Genomic DNA, 23,428 nt, shown 5'->3' on the forward strand with positions numbered 1-23,428 from the left:
ACTCCCAGGCTACTCTTTATATGGCCGTAAAAAACAGCACTGGCAAAGGATAAACTAATGGGACAGAAATCACATACCTTTGCAAAGCCCAGGAAGGGAGGGGAAGACAACAATGAGCATCATTGTACAGGGTATAGAAGAAATCGTGAAAGAAGATCGTAATAACTTAAGATTTGGATACATCAACCAAATCTTATAAATAACTCTGGATAGTGTTTGAGTTATAAATTTGTCATACTTAAAACTATTGTTTTTTTCTCCATACAAGATCTATCAAATAATTATTTTTTCTTGAAAAGAAATTTTTTTTCTGAAACATTAAGGCCAGTATTTTGGCAAGAAGCTTTATTTTTTTTATTACTTTTTTTACTGGAACCAGAGCCAACTGATCTTGCCTTCGTGCCATAATTTCTTCTAGCCTTAGGGATGCATAATGAGCACATCTCTACTAAAATGAAACTAAGTTTTCACATTTTAAAGTGAATATTCGTAATACATAGAGATAACCTCAGTGCTGACATTTTCCCAAGAGATCTTAATAATGCAGATAGTTTAAATATTAAAATATTATAATTTGAGTATATTAACAATAGCAGCGTTATCTGGTGTTCTTTAAAAGTATTGAACCTCAAAATGTCTGAGTTTTGGTTATTTTCATCTGAAACAACGGAATAATAAAAGTATTTTTTAGAACCACGTAGAGTTCACATCTGCCCCAAACTTTTGAACCATCTCTCTGTATTGTGGGAGTCCCATTATTGTATACCCCTTTTTCAACAGAGAGAAAAAAACAAAACAAAACAAAAAATACTACATTTCCCACATTCACTTGCAGCAAAGATACAGTTAGGTGATCTAAGTTTTACCTCTTGTCTCCCGACTTCCTGAAATGAGGATGTGAGGGGGACAAACAGGAGGTGCTTGCTGTGTGGAAGAACCGTCTCCTGCGAGCAGGGTGGCTAAGGTTTCGACCCCTTCTGGGGCAGCTGCATGGGTCACAGAGGGCTCAGCCCTGAGCGGCCGCAGCACTGCTGACAGGCGTGTGGTGTGGGGAGCACTGTTACTGAGGACTTTGTCCTGGAGTCCACGTCTGGATTCCCCAGCACTGCCCGGTGCACAAGATACCAAACACCATGACATAAGCCACTTTCGGCTTACATTTGCAAGAGTGAATTCATTTGCTTCGATTAAGGATGAATAACTATAGGTGTAAAGTTTAAAAATACAAAAAGGAAAAGATACAGATGAAAACACTCAGTAAGCCTTTATGTGCTCCGTAAATCAAAGATGGTGTCATTTCTGCGGTGATTATTACATGCCCTTAAGTATTCTCATCTGTGACTCTGCTACACTCTCGGTTTTTGCATTTCTTAAAAACAATGAAGCAAAATATGCATACATTTTATAAAAATTTCGATTATACTAGGTTTTTAAACCTATTTTGCCCTACTATTTTCTTCTTTATGCTGGATATTACTGGGCATAGGAACAGAACAAGTTTGTCCCAAAGATTTTAAGTATCGTGTCTGAAATTGTTCAGTAAAATGAGGAAGAGGGAATGCCAGGAGGGACCAAGGCTTTCAGCTAAGTATGAAAGTGAGGAGGGCAAGAGTGACTGACAAGCTCATGCATCTTAAACTCAGCACCACTCTATGCTCCTTCCCAAGAGGATGCCTAAATAGCACCAGACAATGGAGATATCTGGTGATAGGGTGCATTGATACAGAAACATCACATGCATGTAAATGAGAACAGTCAGCTCCCAGGGGAATCGGCTAGGGAGCAGAACTGTCACTCCTTATAAAAAGAAAACATACACATGCACACCCCAGAGCAACAACAGCAATAGTGGCAGTGGTAACAGATCAGGTGACACGATACAAACATAATCATTGGATTTTTTTCTTTATTTTCAATAGAGTACCTTAGACATGCTTTAAGAAAATTATATTGATGGGGACTAGATGAGTTTTAAAGTGAAAAGTATTTCCAGAAGTGTTTTTTGTTCACATGTAAAATAATATTAACTTACCTTTCAATTTCAAACTCATTAAACATGAGATTTTGCACCAACTATCCTGCTCTGCGCCCTTCCCCCTCCTCCCCCTTGCTTGCATCATAATGCGAACACCTTCTTTCTGGCGAAGCTATTCTCTGCTTTTCTTTGCCTGTTTCTAACTCTGGTTTCTGCTTTCAGAGGATGAACTACCATACCGTTTTCCATTTGCAATGAGAAAGCTCACTGAGATCACATTGGATCTCTGAAGTTAAAGTGCCATCTTGTGCCAAAAGAAAGCATCTCAATACAGACGTTACTTAACACAAGCAGGATATATGACGGTTTTCACATAATAGAGATATATCATATGTATATAAGACTCCCCATATTAAACTGCTTAAACACGAACATGTTCATACAAACAGATATCTGGCTTTATTTCATTTTGTTAGCAATGCCACGTTCGGCTTCATTTGGGCGGCTGAAATCACGCACCCCGCGTGCCTGCTGCTGCATTCTGCCTGCTCTTACTGCAGGACTGTCAGCACAAAATGGATGCTACAGACCTCATTCTTTCACACAATAATCAAGATTGTTTAAGACTTAAGTAATAGTTCTTTAGTTCTTTCAGGACCAAGGGCAAACCCCAGACTCTCTAATAAACTTGTCCTGCCTGTACCAATCATGCCACTTGGAACTGATCCATTCTATTTCAAGAATTTAAATGGCAGCAATGCTCAAAACATACCCAGGAGGGAAGGCCAGTGCCAGGACAGACTAGGCTGCCGGGGCACAGTCAGCAATTGCAAGGAATGCCATACAGCAAACAAAACGGTCTCTTGCATTTAGCCTGACGGCGTTCAAAAGCTGCCTCATGGGACTGGCAAGAGGTTTCATCACACTTGTCATGCTGACACTGCCGTGATATTCACGGCACACAGCATTGTCATTGACTTGGTATTATAATTCCTTAAATCAATAATGTATAGGTGGAGAATTTAAAAAAAAATATAGACTGCATTTTTAGAGTGTAGTAATATAAACCGTGAAACAAAAAACAGTCAACCATTGGGAATGGAAAAACATCTCTCTCAAAAACCCCTAAAAATCATGCCTCTCATATAACCTCAACCATGATGAAAGGAAAGCAGTTACTAAAATAGAGACACTAGTCTAAAGGGAATGTGAAATCAAGTAGAATTCCAGGAGAGCCTGATTTGGGGGTCAGTGGATCGATGATTCATAGATAATTAAGAACTAATTGGTGTCCAAATATGTGGCTAAAATACACCCAAGGGCTCAGTAAAATGATGATAAGAGCATATAAAGGGTGGATATGTATAAAATTCTTCTACCCAAAAATATACTGTCTCAGTCACTTTCTTTTTCTATTTAAATTTTGTAACATTTAAACTCTTCAAAATATAATGTCTTTTCTTTATAATACAGTCCTTGGAGGGGTCATAAAAGGAACCATCATATAGAGAAGCAAACATAATCTTGAGGATATTTTTGTCATTTTTGGTGCACCGAGAAATAAACAATATCTGTTGAATTTCTAAATAGCCTGATCCTACACCTAATTCTGCTCTTTTTACTGGAAGTTGTGAGGGGATATGGTAAGACTCATGAGCATTATTACCAGCATTCATCTCTTCCAAAATATGGTAATAAAATGGTACCTAATTTTACCCTTTTGTTTAAAGATTTAGCAGGTAGCTTTTTTTATAATTAATTCTTTTAATTGAGCACTATTATATGTCTACCACTTCACTGAGTGTTTAAAAATTTTTTCTTATTCAATCTTCACAACAGCTGCGGAATGGTAAAGCAAATTTTCCAAGATCAAATAGCTAATGTAGGTTGTATGTGGCATGTAGCTTTCTTTTTAATTTTTACATGTGCTAAAACCATACTTTTAACCCAACTTTCAACAACCATGGCAAACAAACAAGAAAAATAAGTTCTTTATTTAATGATCAAGAACTATTACTTCAGTTTCAACATCATTTCAATAAATGCATGTTTAACTTACATGTGTACTTTATGGGTAGTTTAACTTACAGAATATAAACGCTCATGGTGTTTTTTGTTCAAAATCCTACTAACAATGAAATACATGGAATGCTGTATTAGGTTCTTCTGCTAAATATCTCAGGATCTGAACCCATGAATTAAGTTTAGTGGCATCAACTGTCCCTGTGACATCCACTGCCCCTCTCGGTATTACCATGTCCCATTACAAAATGGCTTCCCACTGCTTTTGGCTCTTTTCTCTCCCATAGTTGAATGTCTGTAGTAAACACGGTGTCTAGAGGGACAACGTTAGTGATACACAAGAATCCTGAGGCAGCACTGAGAACATTCTCACTCCAGACAAGGCATGCCCCTTACCCCACTCCACTTTCCCTTCTGTTTCCACAATCCTTCCTTTTCTCTCCTTTGAGTGGGTGAGGTTGTCACACATTGTCATTGTCATACAACTACAGGATCCACAGACTACCAGTCTTGAAAGAAAACAACAAAAACCAATAATGGTTTTTAATCATTGTGCTAAGCACAAGCACTGTTGTGTGATCTTCCCGTAGACATCCCACATGGTGCAGCCTACAAATAGCTGTGGCAGCACTCTGATGGGCACATCAACTTCAGGTCACTGTTTGACAAGGGGTCCTTGAAATCCATGACAAAGTCTGGTGGAAGCTCCATATTTTAATGAATGAAAATCATGTCCCTTTATGACCATCAACCACACTCCTTTTTCCTTTTCTCAATCTTTTGGGTTCATCAGTTGTATCTGAGAACAGGAAATTTTGGAGGGCATTCAAGACTTTAGAACCGCTAAAGACTTTGGCCAATAATTGTCTTTCTTTTCTTTCCTTTTCTTTCTTTTTTTTTTTTTTTGGTTGTCAGATTTCCCTTTCAGAAACTCCCCCTTTCCCTCTCTTTGCATCACACACACACACACACACACACACACACACACACACACACACTCAAACACATTTTCAAATAGATATTTGATGCAATTTGTACAAGGTGGGGGAGAAAACACCTGTTTCAATTTAATTCATTTCTATTCAAAAGGACTGACAATACAACATATTGAATGTTTGACTATGCCCAAGTCATAAAGAAACAGAAAATGAAAGCCATTTCCAACATGCCCATACTCATATGCTATTATTGATTGGTTCTGAATCCCTCTTTACTCTGACCCCAACTACTGCAAACAAAAAAAAGTGTCTGCTCTTCTGAAGCTTCTAACACAAAAAGATGAAAACGCATAACCATACACTTGAAAAATGAGAGAAAATATATGCCTGTATCACGTTGCCTGTCTTGCCTCTGGATACAATTCTATCAAGGCAAGTGGCAGCTCCTGACAGTGTCACCCCATCTGCCCTCCTCCTCTTCTCATTCAAATTGGCAAAATGAAAATCTGAAGCTGTAAAGTGAATTTAAAGGGAAAAATTCCTAGAGCAGAAAGACTTGTGCATTGTGCAGAAGTATGACATAGGCTTTGAGTTTCCCTCAATACTCAAGCTCTTCTCTGCCCCATAAAGATTGGGATGTTGTCACATGCCCAGAATGCAAGCCAGGAGTGCATCCTTCATCCTTCATCCCACCCACTGTCAACTGGGTGCCAAGTGCTGGAATAGATACTCAGCATAGAAAGTCAAGAAGCAAGATCTCTGCCTCCACATCACTGACAGTCCAGGACAAGAGACCCCAGGAACAGAAAAAGACAGGGCAGAGGAAGAGGGCATGAAAGGAGGGGTCCCTTAGGAGTTATGTGAGCTGAGTCATAGGAACAAGTAAGCATTAGCCCATTGGAAAGGGGGCCAGTGACAGGCCAATAAAGGCAGAGGACACTTTATGCTCTAAGCCCAGATGTCAGAAATAGTGGGGTATATATGTCAGCATAAACAAGGAATTTACTATTCAATCAATCTTCACAGGATCACACACTTTGGTTTATTTTTTTTCTTATTGTGTTTTTTCACTGTATAACATATTACTCTTTATATAGTAGGGCCCTCACAATGAGTCTCAGCTTACCTTACAGCAGGAAGTTTGATACCGTCAGAATGATTTCACTTCACTCTTCTCTGCAGCCTTAAGATCACAGGTCCTCTCTTCACTGCCTGCTCCATGAAGCTGTATTATACAATGTCTGATGGAGAGTACAGAGTACATAGAGGCTTATAAAATTGTCATAACCTGATTTATATCTAGTTCACTACTAAGAATAAATTCCCTTCACAATAGTTCCTTACATTAAACCACTAGAAGTAACTGAGAAGAACATCTGCCTAATACTTATAAATGTCTAGGCTTAGATTTCTAGATAAACATTTAAAACCATTTCTAATGCAGATGATCTGATGCATTTTTGCAGGGAAAAACTCTCAACCCAAAGATCTACTTCTTAGGTTATGGCAGTTTGAAGAAGAGTTTTAAAGCGAGGTCCAAAAACTATTAGAGAATGTATACCTTGTAATTTTTCCTTTTGAAATTATAAAACATGTGTTTGAATTTTTAATAAGATGTCAGAACTGATAAAAATGATTGACAGATGCATGTGTTTTGCTTTAACAATCTGTCGAATGGCCTCCCTGTGAAGTCCAACTCTATTGTCTATAATTTTGGGGGGGGGGGGAAATAAATGTTTTTCTTAAAAAAAATCTCACAATTTAAAGTCTGTTTTACTGTTGTTATTTGAACTGATATATGATCACTAACTTTTCCTTTCTTACTGTACACTTGGTCTTCCTCCAAAGTTGTATAGGAAAGTCACTTTCAGTTCATATATTGTTTCTCTGACAGTCTTATCACTCTTTTTACTTCTTGCTCTGAAAGCTGTATCTATCTGTATGTGTGTGTGTGTGTGTGTGTGTGTGTATACATATATATATATATATATACATAGTTCTTGGTTTTCATGTTTTCTCCAAGACAGAATCAATTTTGATGAAGTTCAATCTTAATGGTGAACATAAAAATGTGTCTAGTGTCATAAAATCACAAATGATTTATTATTTGCCAGAATCTTCCTCCAAATGAAAAATGAATACACTTATTTTTCTTGCCATATTTTCAACCATTTCTTCCTGTTTGTGTCAAATGTGCAATAGATTTCTTAGCCTAAATTATTCTAAAATCCCAATTTCAACATTAATCCCATGACATACTACCTGCACACTGAGTGAATAACATGACCAAAGTTACTGAAGAAAGTAGAAATAAAAATCAAATCTACTTTATTTTTTCCAATACTGTTTAGCTTTTATTTTTAATCAAGTGTTTAAAGCACTTTGCTCTTGTAATAATTGTTCTCACGTCTTCTTTACTAGATTATCCGTCCACTGGAGCTTGACTGTATTTCTCATATATTTCCATATCTCCAACATTTAGCACATTTTCTATATACAGAAGACATTCAAATTATTTTTGCGAAATAGTTAAAATTACATAAGCAAGATAATATATGGAGGTATTATGAAGGGATGTTGCTAAAATCATCACTCTGTAGAGAGGCTAGTCTTGGTCATATGACTTAGGATATCTAAAAAGATTTGAATTTAAAGTATGTATTATCCACTAACATACAAAAAATTGCTCATTTCGAGAGTACAGAACAATTTGGGGCAATTTTTCTACCTTCATGATGCACTAACTTTGTACTTTCTTTACCAATTCTTTTACTCCAAACTCTTTTGCTTGTTAATTCAACCTCTTTGCAAAGGAAATCAAATCAAATCTGCTTTGGATATGTATACTGTCAAGTAATTAAAATGATTTGGAGTAATCAGAGTCTAGATGTTATGCTCATTTTATATCAAGTATTAAACATAATTATCCTAGCCCTTTGCTGAGGTAAAGCTGTCTTCTTATTATAATAAATATTTCTAAAAAGTATCTCCTAAAGAAAAAAATATCAATAATTTGTAAAATAATTACTTATGTAATCCACTCTTTTATGGTTTTCCAACAAGTTAAATAAACTTCTTGAGCAAAATTCTCATGGGAAAACTGATGATTGACCCAACTCCTGGTGCCTAGGGCTTTATGCCATATGGTAAACTTCACATTTTCACAACCTTACTCTTGGTCTTGCTAGATGTATATTTTGCAAGATATGATTCTAAGTGTACCTCATCATCTCTAAAGCACCGCATAAAAGTCACCTGCAAATAACTGATGTGGAGGGTTACACAGGAGTGTGAGACTTTCTACAGTGTCAGGGAGCCGCTGAGGTGATGCACATCAGGGCAGGTGCCTGGAACCACAGGCTAGAGCAGAATCACCTGCGGCTTTAACTCCAGGCTGCGTGAGCGCTTGCATCGCACCAGGACATCTACCCACCTGCATCTCAACAGCCGTGTATGCCCGAACATTTGGCTGTGAAAAATCACGAGTAATCTCTAGGCAGTAACTAAGGAAAGATAAATAATTTTTTAAAATATTTTGCTACAAGTTGGTACAGCCACTCTGGAAAACAGTGTGGAGGTCCCTTAAAAAGTTAAAAATTGAGCTACCCTATGATCCAGCCATTGCACTACTGGGTATTTACCCCAAAGATACAGACGTAGTGAAGAGAAGGGCCATATGCACCCCAATGTTCATAGCAGCATTGTCCACAATAGCTAAATCGTGGAAGGAGCCGAGATGCCCTTCAACAGATGACTGGATTAAGAAGTTGTGGTCCATATATACGATGGAATATTACTCAGCCATCAGAAAGAACGAGTTCTCAACATTTGCTACAACATGGACAGCACTGGAGGAGATAATGCTAAGCGAAATAAGTCAAGCAGAGAAAGACAACTATCATATGATTTCTCTCATCTATGGAACATAAGAACTAGGATGATCGGTAGGGGAAGAAAGGGATAAAGAAAGGGGGGGTAATCAGAAGGGGGAATGAAACATGAGAGACTATGGACTATGAGAAGCAAACTGAGGACTTCAGAGGGGAGGGGGTGGGGGAATGGGATAGACTGGTGATGGGTAGTAAGGAGGGCACGTATTGCATGGTGCACTGGGTGTTATACGCAACTAATGAATCATCGAGCCTTACATCGGAAACCGGGGATGTACTGTATGGTGACTAACATAATATAATAAAAAATCATTAAAAAAAAATAAAAAATAAAATAAAAATAAATTAAAAAATAATATAAAATATTTTGCTACAAAAGAGTGCCTATAGGAACCTGGAAAAATGACTTTTTCAGAAAAGTTACTTTAGGTAAACCATCATGAAAAAAATTACTATTATTACTTGAGAACATAGAACACGATTAAAAATCAGGAACCAGAAGAGTAATCAGATTAAATAAAGATGTGAGCATAGCATTCCATTTCTGAACGAACTAGCTACCTTCAAAATCATGTTTGGCGGCGCCAGGGTGACTCAGTGGGTTGTGTCTGCCTTCTGCTCAGGTCATGATCTCAGAGTCCTGGGATCCAGCAGCCTTGGGTTCCCTGCTCAGCCCGAGTCCTTTTCTTCCCCTCCTGTCGCCCCTCCCCTACGCGTGCTCTCGCGGGCGCTCCCGCACGTGCGCGCTCTCCCTCTCTCCCTCTCTCTTTCTCTCTCTCCCTCTCTCTCTCAAATAAATACATAATCACTAATAAAAGCATGTTTGATGTGAGGTTTACATAAAAAATAAAAGATTCTTTAAACCAGTGATTGCCAAACACTAGTGTACATTAAAATTAGCTGGAGCATTTTTTAAAGACAAGCTCTTTAGTCGCTTTTCCCAAGATTCTCATTTCTGATTTACTGATTAAGAACTTTTTAAGGCGGCGCCGCCTGCGTGGCGCAGTCATTAAGCGTCTGCCTTCGGCTCAGGGCGGGATCCCAGCGTTCGGGGATCTGCCCCACATCAGGCTCCTCTGCTGGGAGCCTGCTTCTTCCTCTCCCACTCCCCCTGCCTGTGTTCCCTCTCTCGCTGGCTGTCTCTCTCTGTCAAATAAATAAATAAAATCTTTAAAAAAAAAAAAAAAAACTTTCTGAGGAGGAATTTTATTTTTCTTCTTCAATTAAAATAATTCCTTATTAAAAGGTATTTTAAGTAAGGTAACGTGGTAATGGGTTTGATTTTTTTAGAATGACTTCAAAGCTTTACTTTGAGGGTAAGTGGGCAACTTTGGATTTAGAAACATTCTCCCAAGAAAATAAGTGAAATTGTTTATTTTGACAAGTACTGTTTTAATGGAGATATAACATAGAGCAACATTAGGAAACCTCATGCCTTACATTAATTTAAAAAGTACTTATTGTCATTATTATAATTATCATCTTATAAAATGTTCCTAAACAACAACAAAAATAAACAGATTGAAAGGAGCTACAGACACAGACGGACACATAGACAACCACACGTATACAGACATACACATAAGAAAGGGATATCAAGCTGCAGAAACATACCCTTATGTAAACTTAGATATAATTAACAGTCTTTTGTGGTCAAAAAGGCATAAATACTTAATTTAATACACCTAGGCCTTATTTTCTGTTGTTGTAAATAATAAAAATTATGGGAATGATTTTTGCAGGACAACTACATATCTAACAAAGATATATCATCCATTCTGAAGCATAATATTAATAATAAAACCATAGTTAATAGAAGTAGTTCTATGAGAAAGACACAGTTATTTAAAAAACACACATTTCACAGGTTGTTTTGGTTTCATTTTCACTAATTTACATTTTTCCTTGTGGAGGTCATGGGTGACATTTATCCTTAAGAAAAATAGGACAAATAAACTAGAAAATTTTAAAAAAAAAATCGTCGTCACAGTTTGAAGGGGAGAAATCCCAGCGCACTTGACTCACTCTTCCGTGACTCACAGAGGAGGAGCTCCTTTGTCATGTATGAAAAAATTAATATTCCCTCATCGATTTCTCCTATGTAAAACAGATTCATAAAAAGTAAATGGGCTATACCAATAAAACGAACAAACAAAAAAAATCCAATAAGAATTAAACACAACAACTTGAAATATCTGTGTGAGGGTGTGTGTGTTTCTTTGCATTAAAACTGTCTGATTATGTGATAGTTTGGTTTTTAAGGGAAGTAACTGAAAAAAACAATAAAGAGAAACTCCACGGCATACAGAAAGTAATTTATTTCTTATTTATAGGCAATATTATAAAATAAGATATATCAAGATTGATGTTATTATTTACCGAATGAATAAAAGATAAACAAATAAAAAAGAACCAATAATAGGAAACTCTAAAAACAGTATTTTAAAAATCATCACTCTTACATATATCTATTACTTAGTAAGCTTTATGTTGCTATGTAAAGTTAATTCTCAAAGCTTTCCCGAAGTCAATTAGTTTTCTAAAACTTGTTTTCATGCTCAAATATTTAATATTCTAGCCCTACAAAAAAATTATGAGGTTGTTTGCCTTTCAATATAAATGGATTTTGAAAAAGGATATATATTCTGTTATCGATCCAAACACAAAGTTGTTTAGGTTTCTTGACTGTATTTGAAATTTTAACATGATATCTAATACCACTGATACGTATTTATGGCAAAAATCATTCTAATCTTTACTTCCTAAGTATTTCCTTGAATTTATTTTCAAATAATAATAGTTGTATCATTCCTTTTATGAGAATAACTATCTCAGATTTGCTTCCTCCCATTTTCTTTTTAATTCTGCCAAATGACACCCTATAATATCTCTCTCTGAAGTGGAATGACAGACAGACAGGTGTTGTCAGCAAGAAGTCTGATGACTGAGAGATGTGTTCGTCTTCTAATAGATTCAATAAGGCGTAAAGGAGAGGCAAAGCAGCAGTGCATGCAGCATGGGAAAGCCTTTGGCAAACCGCCTTTGAAAGATGCGAGATCTCTGAATATTCTGATAGAAGCACAGAGAGCTACAGTCTGCACTATTGTGCTCTTAAAATATTCAGCCAACATGCCTAATGGCATGCTATTATCTAGAAAACAGGGATACATATCATAATGAGGCCCAGATCTATTGGATTTTTATACTTCCAAAAGAAACTGTGGTCTGGTCTTGTTAGAAAGTGACATAAAAATCTATCTTAAAGGTGTGTTATCTCTTATTTCCTCTGCAACTTTGAGATTGTGCTGTGAGCATCTTCTCAGCAGCACAGAACTCAAGCCCGCTGTGAGTCTTTACGCCCTCAGCAAGACTTCTTCCCCTCTTCCTCCTACCTTCATTTGGTTCCCCTAAGACAACACTGTGTGCTGGGTATTCATTTTCTGCAGCCCTTGGATCCTGAGTGTAGCTGAAGGGAAACTGACCAATTCCGTAATAAGTAACCTCTTCAATTAGTAACACTGTCACCTGTGATAATACAAATTCTTCTTTGTGATTCTAATCATCAGCTGTCATTCATATAATGCCAGGTGCTTGGCAAAGCGCTCTGGAATTTTTCATCCATCTGTCCAGTCTTAGAAATGACCTTCCATTACTTTCCTTTGTACACATGTTATCTTTAAATAGGGCATTTGCATAACAAAAGAATTCCTCTGCCTACACTAGGAAGTTGCATAGTGGGAGAGGTGACTGTATGTACTACGTTCTTTGTAATCCATATGATATTGATGGCTGTTGCCATTCAGCCTCAGGCCACCAACACTTCAGTTTATTTATTTAAGGGCAGCAAATGCTAATTGTTAACAAAAATACAGCTTTCTCTTTTATCAACTACAAATTTATTAGCGGCGGAGAGAAATCTATTCTACAAATAGGTATTTGTATTGCAAATCCTTAAAGGAGTAACTAATGAGGCCATTTATTGTCCAAGTTTGACTAATTATTATGCTGAGACACTGCCTAGGAGCCAATATGTGCTTTGAAATCAAGCATTTTCAGTAAGTGCATCAAATGAGTTGGAACCAAACTAACCGCAAGAACTTCAGAAATCTGTCTATTCATATAGATCCCAACTTGCACGGTGTTGTGTAGAAAACTAGCTACAGGCGCTTTAAAAATAAAGGATCCGCAGGCAAATGTAAAGAAATCATGAATAGCCTCCCAAGGAGAAGCATGCTAACTAGATTGACCATATAATTAATCCTCTGGACTGGAATAATGTTGAGTCTTGTTGGATAGACCTTGAACTTCTGAACTTGCTGTTCCTTATGGCACAGTAACTGGGCACTTGGTGTATGTTCAATAAACGTTTATGACATTGAACTGACAAGTTAGTAAAATATAATAGTGAAATGTAATGTTGAAAATGGCAGTATAAACAAGAGAAGTCAATAGCCCTTTAATTCCAAGATGTTGAAAAACAAGTCACCACTCATTTCATCTCTACTTCTTTCTTCCTCTCTCATTCTCATGCTAGTATAGAGGAATAGAACAATGGATGTGTGTTAAGTAAACTGTTCGTAGGATGGTAATCAAGACACCAGAAATGAAAATTGAGCTACTAAAAATCATATATTCTTAAAGAAGCGTGGATCAAAAGTTTTATCTTGGTTTTAGAGGAAAATCACTTCATTTTCACACAGTCAGCATAATAACAGGATTGGTAAACTCAGTTACAGTAAATTAAGAGATTGACTTTAAAAATGATCAGGAAAAAAAGAGGTGAATATAAGCTGAAATAAACAAAAGCCCAGTCTGTCTTTTATCAATCTTTGTAGCCTTTTAAATGCCAGTTAATAAGGTTTGGTTTATAAAATGTTATTTTATATATATATATAAAAGAATATATTTTTAAATATATTCAAAGCCTTAAGACTGCAAAATGGACTATTGCCACTGTTTTAGTCCATAACAAGTCTTCCCAAAATGTGCCATTTTGGCATGTGGCTTATTTTGAGCTGAAGGCAATCAAGAGCCGCAGGCTCAAGGGAAATCTTTCCCCTCCCTTAACTCCCTTGAAGAATCTCAGGAGGGTGTCTCCCAGTATAAGAGTTATGACCAGAGATAAATTTGATCTAAGTGACCCATCTGTATGACAGGGTAAACATCTAATTCCTAAACATCTGCTCTCTTTCTTATCGAAGAAGGAATTGCTTGTGAATTGCCCTCTTCACCTTTGAAGCCCCAGACCCCTATCCCGTTCCTTAGCTCGGAATAGCATATATACTTCATTGTATCTTTCAGTCTTTGAATCTCTTATGTTCGTGGAGTTCTCATACATATAAAATTAAGTTTGATTTTCTCCTATTAATCTGTCTCTTGTCAATTTAATTCTTAGACCAGCTAGAAGAAACTTTGAAGGACTTAGAAAGATTTTTTCCTCCCTAACAGCACCATATAACTGAAAATTCAAGAAATGTCAAGGACTGAAAAGTCATTATGTGAATCTACAAGGGAAATAAATTAAGGTCAGAGTTCATCTGACTCTGAGAATTCTCATAAAGATTAACAAAGAATTCAGTATCATTGTATATCACAAACCAAATTTTGTTTTACAATTATGCAATTATTTTGGCAGTTTCCTGGCAATGCTAGTCTTGGTCTTTGCAAACATAATGGAGCCAAACTTCTTACCCCCAAAATTATAATAAAATATAAATTTTTTAACTACTTTCTTCATTTATTAAGATTTGAAGAATCCAGAGACTACTGTGCACACTTTAATGTGCTTGGATCCTTTTACTTTTATCCTTCAGCTCCTAAAAAATGCTTTCAGAGGGTAATCAAATTTATGTCCTCTCAAGTGAAAATCTCATGGGTTACTGGAGAACACTGTTTGCTTGCATATTAGGAAACTAAAACTTGGAACCAAAGACACAGCGGAAACAAAAAGATCATTATATACAAATACTTAAGCAGGGGTGGGGGTAAGGAGAAAAAAAGCATGATGCTAAACAAAGGAAAACTCCACTGTGGAATGCAGCAGGATTAATTAAAGAGAGATGACTTAATATTCAGGATAACTTCTATTTTCACCAGAAGCAGTTAAATATAAAACGTATAAACGACGAGCTAAAGTCTTGTGAAGCCTTTTTCCCTTAGGTTTAAGAATGGGTTAAGATTTCCAGCGAGGGAAACTGTGTTGTATTACATCTCTGAGTCATGGTAAGAAGTATGGGATGAATTTTCTCATTGAACTTCTGTCCTGCTCTAAGCTGAAAAAAGAAATGAACACATCAGTGAAGAGGGGGTGGTTATAGTAGTATGATAAATGCAGAAAAACACTTTTTCTTCCAGTGCATTGCAGATATTTCAGCAGTTTATCTGTACAAAAATAAAATGTGACCCCTTATAAAACAGCCAAGGTCAGTAAGTATTGGTCATGCAAGTTAAAGTTCCCTCAGCCTTTTCAATCTTTTACAAGATTTTTCCCTTCCTCCTAAGAAAAATAAGACCTTTACAGAGGGTTTTGGAATCCATTAGAATGTCTCATTCAGCTTTGTAGCTTCTGCTACATGCATTTCTACCAAAACGGTTATTAAAGGACATTTTAAAACACCCTGGGTCATTTGGAAAACTAAGGACACCTCGTGCTAAACAACAAACTTACTTGTTACAAATTTTACGTTTCAAGTACTCGTGTTGCAACTAAGTAATTTTGTGGTGCTATGTATATGGACTGACCTCATTTTCTCCATAATTTTGAAATCTCTTCTTAGAGTAAGGAGGGACTCCACAAATACAAGCTGCATGAGGCAGGTATACACATTTGAAGGTCCCCTTCTGCTTGAAATTTGCATTTATTAAAAAAGTAAATTAAAATTTACATTTTTAAATTCAGCAATTGTTAAGCTTGGCTATTTGTTATAGCTTGAGATATTAATTTACTATCAGGTCACTGTGCTTGACAAGATAATGTAACTAATAGCCTAAAAAAACAAGTTCCTAAAGGGAAGGCTCCTGTCTCTCTCCCTCTCTCTCTCTCTCTCTCTCTCTCCTTCTCCCTCTCTCTATCATAGTCTCATACTCTCTTGTTTATTGGGTGCCTGGAACAGCCTGACACAGAAGTTCTCCAATAAATAGTTTTCAGTGAATGAAAGAATAAATGAATGAAGGATTGACTCGGGCATCAAACCTATACTATGCATAGATTCAAAACTAACCTCACAATTTAGCCAAAAGGGAAAAAGGTTATTTCCAGAATATGAAGAAGCCAGAACTCTGACTGGACCTCCAACCCAAAATTTCACATTTGGCTTATAATATTCCTAAGGATATAAACTGATTTATTTATTGCTTGTTTATTATTTATTAAATGTATTAAAATATGAGTTGAAGAGAATGAGAGATATGCACTGAGGACTGAGAAGTATCCACTGTGGGCCTTGCACATCCTTGTCCCCTATAGCTGTCGCTTACCTCCCCTGCCCCACCAGCACATGACCTTTGCCTTGAACTCTCCCTCTCTCTTGCCTTTGATAAAACCCAAATAGCCCAAACAATGGTTGCTAATCTGCAAAAATAATTCCTTCCTCTTCTGAGTGCCATCCCTGACCAGCTAGTGACAAAACAATCCTAAAAGAGTCAGCCATGCCAAGTTAGACTCCTGGCTCCTTTGTAGCTTTCTCCTGCCTGGTATTTTCAAATAAAGATTTATGCTAATAGTTCTGTGTTTGACTTTCTTCCACAGGAGAATCATCCATTTTAGAGCCAGAGCAAGCCTTAGATATATGTGACTATGTACACTCAACTTATAGGTCAGTACACTGAGGTCTTAACCTCTGTGAGGAAGGTAGGACAAGCAAATGTTTTTATATTTCTCACTCTCTGACCATCGAGTCCTGAATACTTAGTATAAAGTATTGCATACATTTTAAATTACAGAGAAAAACAAAAATTAAACACTTCAGCTTTTCATTTTTTGTTTTCATAAATAATTTTTAATTTATTTAAAACTCCTCTCAATTATTTTTATATTTAATTTCATTTTATATGTAATTTCAGTTGAGTATTAGTTTTTTGTTGTTGTTTTGTTTTTGTTTTCTTTTTTTAGTCTGGGAACAAACATGTGAGAATAAATTACTCTTTAAAGGTACCTGTGTCTTGGCTTTTATAAGACCTCCTCATGAAGAGGATGAACACTTTAGGTGTTCTTTAGATGAGAAACCTTTTCTAGAAGTATCTCCAGCAATGCTTACAGCCAATCTAGAGACGCATGACATTCATCGACAAACATATTTCTTTACTGACAAAAGAGAAGCTGTACCCTCTGGACTCTGCTTGGTCCATCTCACTGTCTATAATAGGAAGCTGCCCCAGGCTTCCTACTAATTCTACTACTGAAGTCAAGACCAAGAGTTTCCCAGGAGGTATCCCCAGATCACAGAGAACAGCCAGCAGTAAGAGTGACCTCACCCTTTGTGCCCTGAGCACCTAGAGACAAGGCTATTACCACATACTACCCATCACAGTATTTCTGAGCTTAATTCGTTATTAGTCATTTGCCCAGTTACTAAATCTATTGGGTTTTGTTTATGATCCAAAATATAAACTTCCCTAGTTACTTGTCTTTTCCTGAAACTTTCATTTATCCTCAAACTAATCTATACTTTCTTCTTCCTAACTCAATCTCATTTCTTCTAAGCCTTTTACCATGCTCCCTAAACCATTCCTTCCATTGTAGGAAACATTAAAAACAAACACACAAACAAAAATTAATTTAAAAAAAAAAGCAAAAAAAAAAAAAAAAAATCCTACATTGACTACTTTACTGAGAATCTCCCTCCACCTCCTTGACGTAATTGGATCCCGATCCCTACCTAGAGCCACTGATTTTCCCAGAGCGGAAACTTTTCATATCACACGACTCAGGTTTCAAAGGAAAGGTAGCATCCCTACTTTTCCTGAATGCTTCTGCCAGTCTCTTTCCGAAGAATGCTCATATTAAAATCTTCCTCCAGTGACACTGAGGACAGCCTAAACTTCACTTTGTTACTGTCACGACCAACCACCTGATTATTCCTCCTCTTTCAAAGAAGAAAATTTTAGCCCTGGCTCTTGGTGCTCCTCTCTACCACAGCTCTACTATTCAGAGATAACCTGAACAATAGTTTTAGCTTCTTACATTTCTCATTTTCTGTTCCTATGACTTCTTCTATTCCCCTTTAGCCACCTAATCTCATGGCCACACTAAAGCACTTTTGCTAACACTCAATTGCTCCACTTCTGAAATTCAAATAATAATAAAAAATACCACTTTCTGGAAACTGTCTCCTAGCTTCCTTTGGGTCTCTCTAATAGTCACCCAAAAGGCTTGTTCTTCAACCTCGCAGGGACTCAGATTTTATTTTCTCCATATCATTTCAATCACTCAGAACCTTCCTGCCTCCACTGTAGCCTCATCAATTTCATGGTATGTTATTTCAATCCATTCCTTTTTAATGTCAACAACTGCTCTATTGTATCTCCCTGACCCGGCTACCCAGGAGAATCTAGCTCTGCATCATTTCATCATTCAGTATCTTCGTACTTAGGCTTGGGATGTTCAGCAATTGTTAAAAGAAAAAACCCACAATGCTACAGATTAATGTCCTATAAAGTCACAGACAAGTTTAACCAAATCCTTTAAAGCAGGATATAGAAATACTGAGTGTACAAAAAACCAAGACTTTCCAAGGAATAGTAATGAAAACATTCTAACAAACAAACAAAACTTCTTGTTTTTAAGGGAATCATTTTCCCTGCCTTCAACCTCCATATGGATTCTGTTCTAAATAATATAACTGTCAGAGAGTCACCAATTAAGTATTGACCAAATAAAATATAAAACAACAGCAAAAATAGCAGCATGGCAGTGGCTAATTCTAGGAATTAAACAATAATCATAATGGAATATAACTACTAGGTAACAATAACACGTAGATTTAGAAAGTGGCAGAAGTTGTTAAATTCTTCCAGTACTTTTTTATTGTTTAGGTGGAAGATAGAGTAATAAATTTTAACCTTTTCATTGTGAAGTTTTCATGTCAGAAATTTAAGAGTAATCACTAAAAGTACAGAATATATAGCTTCTGCAAGCAAAATAGAAACTAAAAGTTAATAAAACTTGAACCATATGAGAAAAAGAAAAGAAGGAAACATCCAACAAGTGCATATTAAATAGGGAAAAGAAACTAAAATGCTAGAAATAAATCTAAATATATCAGTATATGTATCAATATGGATGAATATTTTTAAACCTATGACGGTAAAGGACAAATGTAGTTACAAATACCACAAATCATATGACACTCTGTATGTAAATTGTAAGCACTCCCTAAACAAAATACATATATATTATAAATAGTATGAGAAATTTGCATAAGAAGCATATATATCATTTGCTGAGTAGGTAAAGGAAAAGAAAGTAGATGGGCTATGAAGTAGGGTAGACTTTTATTTGTATTTGCAAACGTTTTCTTAAAATAAATCAAAAAAATATGGGATGTGCCAGTATTAGTCAAATCTTCAGAAGAATACATTTATAAGTGATAAATATTTTTATTTATGAATACTCAACATATTTTATCATTTTATACTTCAAAACTAAAAATAAAATCACAAGGTTTTTTCAACTAATAAATCAGTAAAATTAATGTATTGAACCAAAGTTTAATAATAATGTATAGAAATGTATGATGAAATTCCAAGACAAAAATCAGGACATGAAATTGACTCCAAATAATTTTTCACTATGTATTCATTCTTCAAGATCATCACTGAATCTAAGTATTTGATAGTATAAATAATCTTTTATGGATTCAAGTGTACACAGTGTTTCATATTTCAGACGAAATTTATGATCTAGATTTGACTTCCTTAGTTAATAGCCATTTGTAATCATTTATTTAATTCATAAGCATTGTTATGTAATTCCTCATTCCAACTGCTTGCTTTTATTTTGGGGCACTGCAAAATAATAACCAAAATAAATCCCTGTTATAACTAATCTCTCATATTTCAAGATTAATTTGTCTGCCCTAGGTAGGGTTGATATGGGGAAAATGTCAACATTTAATATGATGTTCTGCTTATCTTTAATAACTCCATAAAAATAATAGTAAAATAGCTGGAAATCCAGCTTGCAACATATTTCAGGTGATATAGTCTGAAGTGTGAGACTCCCGAGCACAGGACAGGAAAAGAAAGGCAGAGATAATACATCTGAGGGCCAGGAGACAAGGCCCTGGCCTTGTCTATAATAATACAGAATGTATGTTTAATAGTGTCAACCAAATGAACTGAGTTCAATTAAAGTTAGTTACATTTTTCCTTCTATTTTTATAAATGGCAGACTATTTTTTATAAGTAGATAAAACTCTTATACAGATTTAACAAAATGTATTTATCTAGGTAAACTTAAGCTTGGAGTCTTTTAAATCTTTGTAATAACATATATCGCATTAACAGTATCTAAATTAATAACCATTGTGTCCTTATATTTTCTCCTTCATTTAACTCATTTTAAAAGCTAATAGGTAGCTTTTAAAATCATGCATTTAATATTATAAGTATTTCATGGGTTAATTTGTTTTTAATTTCAAAATATTTGAGCTATCAGGATTAAGAAAAAAAGGCATAAAATTGTAGCTTTCAGTGTTTTAACAAGAAGCTTCATGAATCAAACATATTGAAAGATGAGAAACTCCTTACAGAGTTCCTGGATGAGGCAATAAAAACATAGTTATGGGACAAGTAGGAAAATGGAATACTATCGTGAACACAAGTAAGAACAGTGAAGATGGAGAGGGACCATGATGATAGGGGGCACGGGTCCCGTCAAAAGGGGCTGTCACAACTCAGTTCCGGCTGACTGCAGCCCTGTTGGAATATGGTTTCAGGGACCCATATGTTCTCATTGCTTTTTGTCAAATAATTGCTGGCATTCAAATATTTAGGTAAATGTAACAGGTTTTATCCAGTTATAAGGCAGCAAGTGTTTATTGTTTGTGTGTGTGTGATTTTTAGAACACAGCTTGGGAACAGACATCATATACGTGGGTCTTTGTTATAAAACATGTCCTTCATTTTCTGTGAAGTCGTCTTACTGTATTACATTGAATTTGGAATGAAAACATTCAATTCATTTGACACATATTTTTGATCAATTTATTTTTGATACAAAAGTGATAAAACTGTTAGGTCCAAAAGTTAAATAATCTTACGGATTATGTTTGAAGAATATGAAATATTCTGAATGGTTTTAAAGAAGGCTTTCTGTTCTAGTAGCATTTTACTGTCTCTTGCTTAGGATCAATCTTGGGGCCTAGACCTGTGGACATAAAGAGCTAAGAGTAAGTGTTTATAATTATCTCATCTATCTGGCTCATACACACTGAAGAAACCCTCTAGGACAGGATTTGTCCTTTTACTCATGCTGGAGCCACACCTACAACAAGATGGAATATTGTACAAATTGATATGATTTCATCATTGTTCATCATTGGACTTGTTCTCTGGTTGGAAACAGAACACAGCGCAGACTCCTCGTGGTGTCATCCTTGATGGCACTCTTGGATTGAATGATCCGCATCAACAGCATTCAAAAAGCTTACCATTAGTATTGTAAAACTCCATGGGTGACCAACCTGCAGCCCACATTCCCTTCTTTAGTGCTTACTTTTGATGCTTTAGTTGTGACTAATGTCTCTTTGTCAGTCATTTCTGTATAAAAACTTGTTCCCCACTTAGCTCTATTGTATTCAAACAGGTAACATAACCCAAAGGAGATTTGTTTCTGAATAAAATACTGCAGAAAGAAAATGATGAGACTTCTTTGATGCTTTTACTTGAGAGCTATTTTCCCTCATTTTGTGATGGAAAGTATTATTTGACTATTAGTATTATACTCCCCTTCACCCTCTTTGAAAATGTTTTTCTTCACTTTATCTTGGCTACAAATGATCTGCCTAACAGCTGTGTCTAAATGAAGAAAAAATTCCCCCCAAATGCTATTCTACTTAACTAAAAATCTTTCCTTTTCAATTAACACGTGGGTATTAATAACAGATATGTGACACTCCGTAAGCAGATGATCAACTGAAGGACAATATCGTATATGGTAATTTTCAAATATTTTAAAACAACAAAATTTTGAAATCTGGTCTCTGGGAAAGACATAGATGGTGAAAACGGTACTAAATTAAGGGCCCTGCAGAGGATGCTTCAAGTTCAAGGAACATCACTAAATACTGTTCTGACCTTGGGCTTAACCACTCGGAGACTTCACTGTCCCATTCTCCACGATGAGAAGATTAAAACACTTACTGCTCAGACCACACACTTGTGGAAAGCCTATGTGCAAGTGAGACAAAATATGTGACAGAATTTTGTGATAATGCTATCCAAACACAACAAATCCCTACTACTGAACGCTAATCTGAGCTCTCCTCATCCAAGCCTTCCTAATCACATCTCTCCTGGAAGGAATTATATTTCCAGAGGCCCCACTTCACAGAATGAATTCTCGAGAACTGAGGCTGGACTTCAAAACCAACGAAACAGGCATTCAGCCACAAAGCCTGGTCAAAGATACCCTGCCACCTGTATCTTGGGCAAGGACGGACACTAAGAGAGCAGCCAATTCTTATCAAGCAGGAAAGCCAGAAATCAGAGCCTCCATAAGCACAGAAAAAAATCAATAGAAAGTTTCCAGGAGACAGGGCCTCAGGATTTTCTAAGAGCCAAGTGTCCAGCAGGAGGAAATCTTTGCTGGATACTTGCAGCAGGGATATTGTGATGGTGAGAACAATTTGGCAAGTTTGATGTAAGACAAGAAAAGGTTCTGGACAGAATTTGGCATTCGTGTCCCAACTCAGTCTCTCCTATAATCTTACACAGTGAATGCAGGTCTACCACGGATTTGTCCATTTAGAAAGAAGTATAACCTTTTTGAGCCAGTATCAATTTTCCCCTATTAATCTGTCATATGGATTTATGCCTCTGTCAATTCAAACCAATGACAGACGTGAAGAGACCATGAGAAGCAGGGTTAAAGGGACAGAGTAAAAGAGGCTTAAAGTTAATTTGTAATACGTTGGTATTAAAACAAAATATTGTACTCACGGTATTCGTTTACTGCTTTTGTTCAATTCCACCTCCCCCATAACTATACCCCAAAGTGGGCTGGGAGCACAAATAGGAAATAGAATCCTAGGTTTTAAAATATCATTCAAGGTTGTTTCTTTTAAGGAATGTTTTGTTAAATGAAACAGAAGTAAAGCAATAGAACATTCTGATCCATTCAGGCCATGATGTTGACTTTTTTAAGTTTCAGATAGGATAGTTTCTTTTTGAAAGGATTGGTGTAACTTCCAAAAATGTTGAAGCATTAGAAATAAAAACAGAGGTTTATGCCAAAGAAATCACGATAAACTGACTGGAGCAATTTGTGCCATAGGTTATACTGACATTTTTCTTGGTTCAAAATCTGCCAGGCTATCAAGTTCCTTTTCCTTGGGACATTTCATTCTTAAATTCTTTTTCCCCTAAATGTTGATATACCATTA

General features: G+C 36.2%; 1 long non-coding RNA gene across 2 annotated transcripts in view; it reads right to left on the bottom strand.

Moving 5' to 3' along the window:
* Positions 1-23,428, bottom strand: part of LOC125282045 (uncharacterized) — a 379,334-nt gene that overhangs the window by 342,578 nt on the left and 13,328 nt on the right. The window contains exon 2 of one of the 2 annotated variants that reach the window (XR_008960637.1): positions 6,062-6,176. This is a non-coding gene — a long non-coding RNA (uncharacterized LOC125282045). Of the gene's footprint in view, positions 1-6,061; positions 6,221-23,428 lie in introns of those variants that run through there. The other variant, XR_007189166.2, reaches the window with a different exon arrangement.

Source organism: Ursus arctos, unplaced genomic scaffold (assembly GCF_023065955.2).
Source record: "Ursus arctos isolate Adak ecotype North America unplaced genomic scaffold, UrsArc2.0 scaffold_20, whole genome shotgun sequence".
Taxonomy (NCBI): domain Eukaryota; kingdom Metazoa; phylum Chordata; class Mammalia; order Carnivora; family Ursidae; genus Ursus; species Ursus arctos.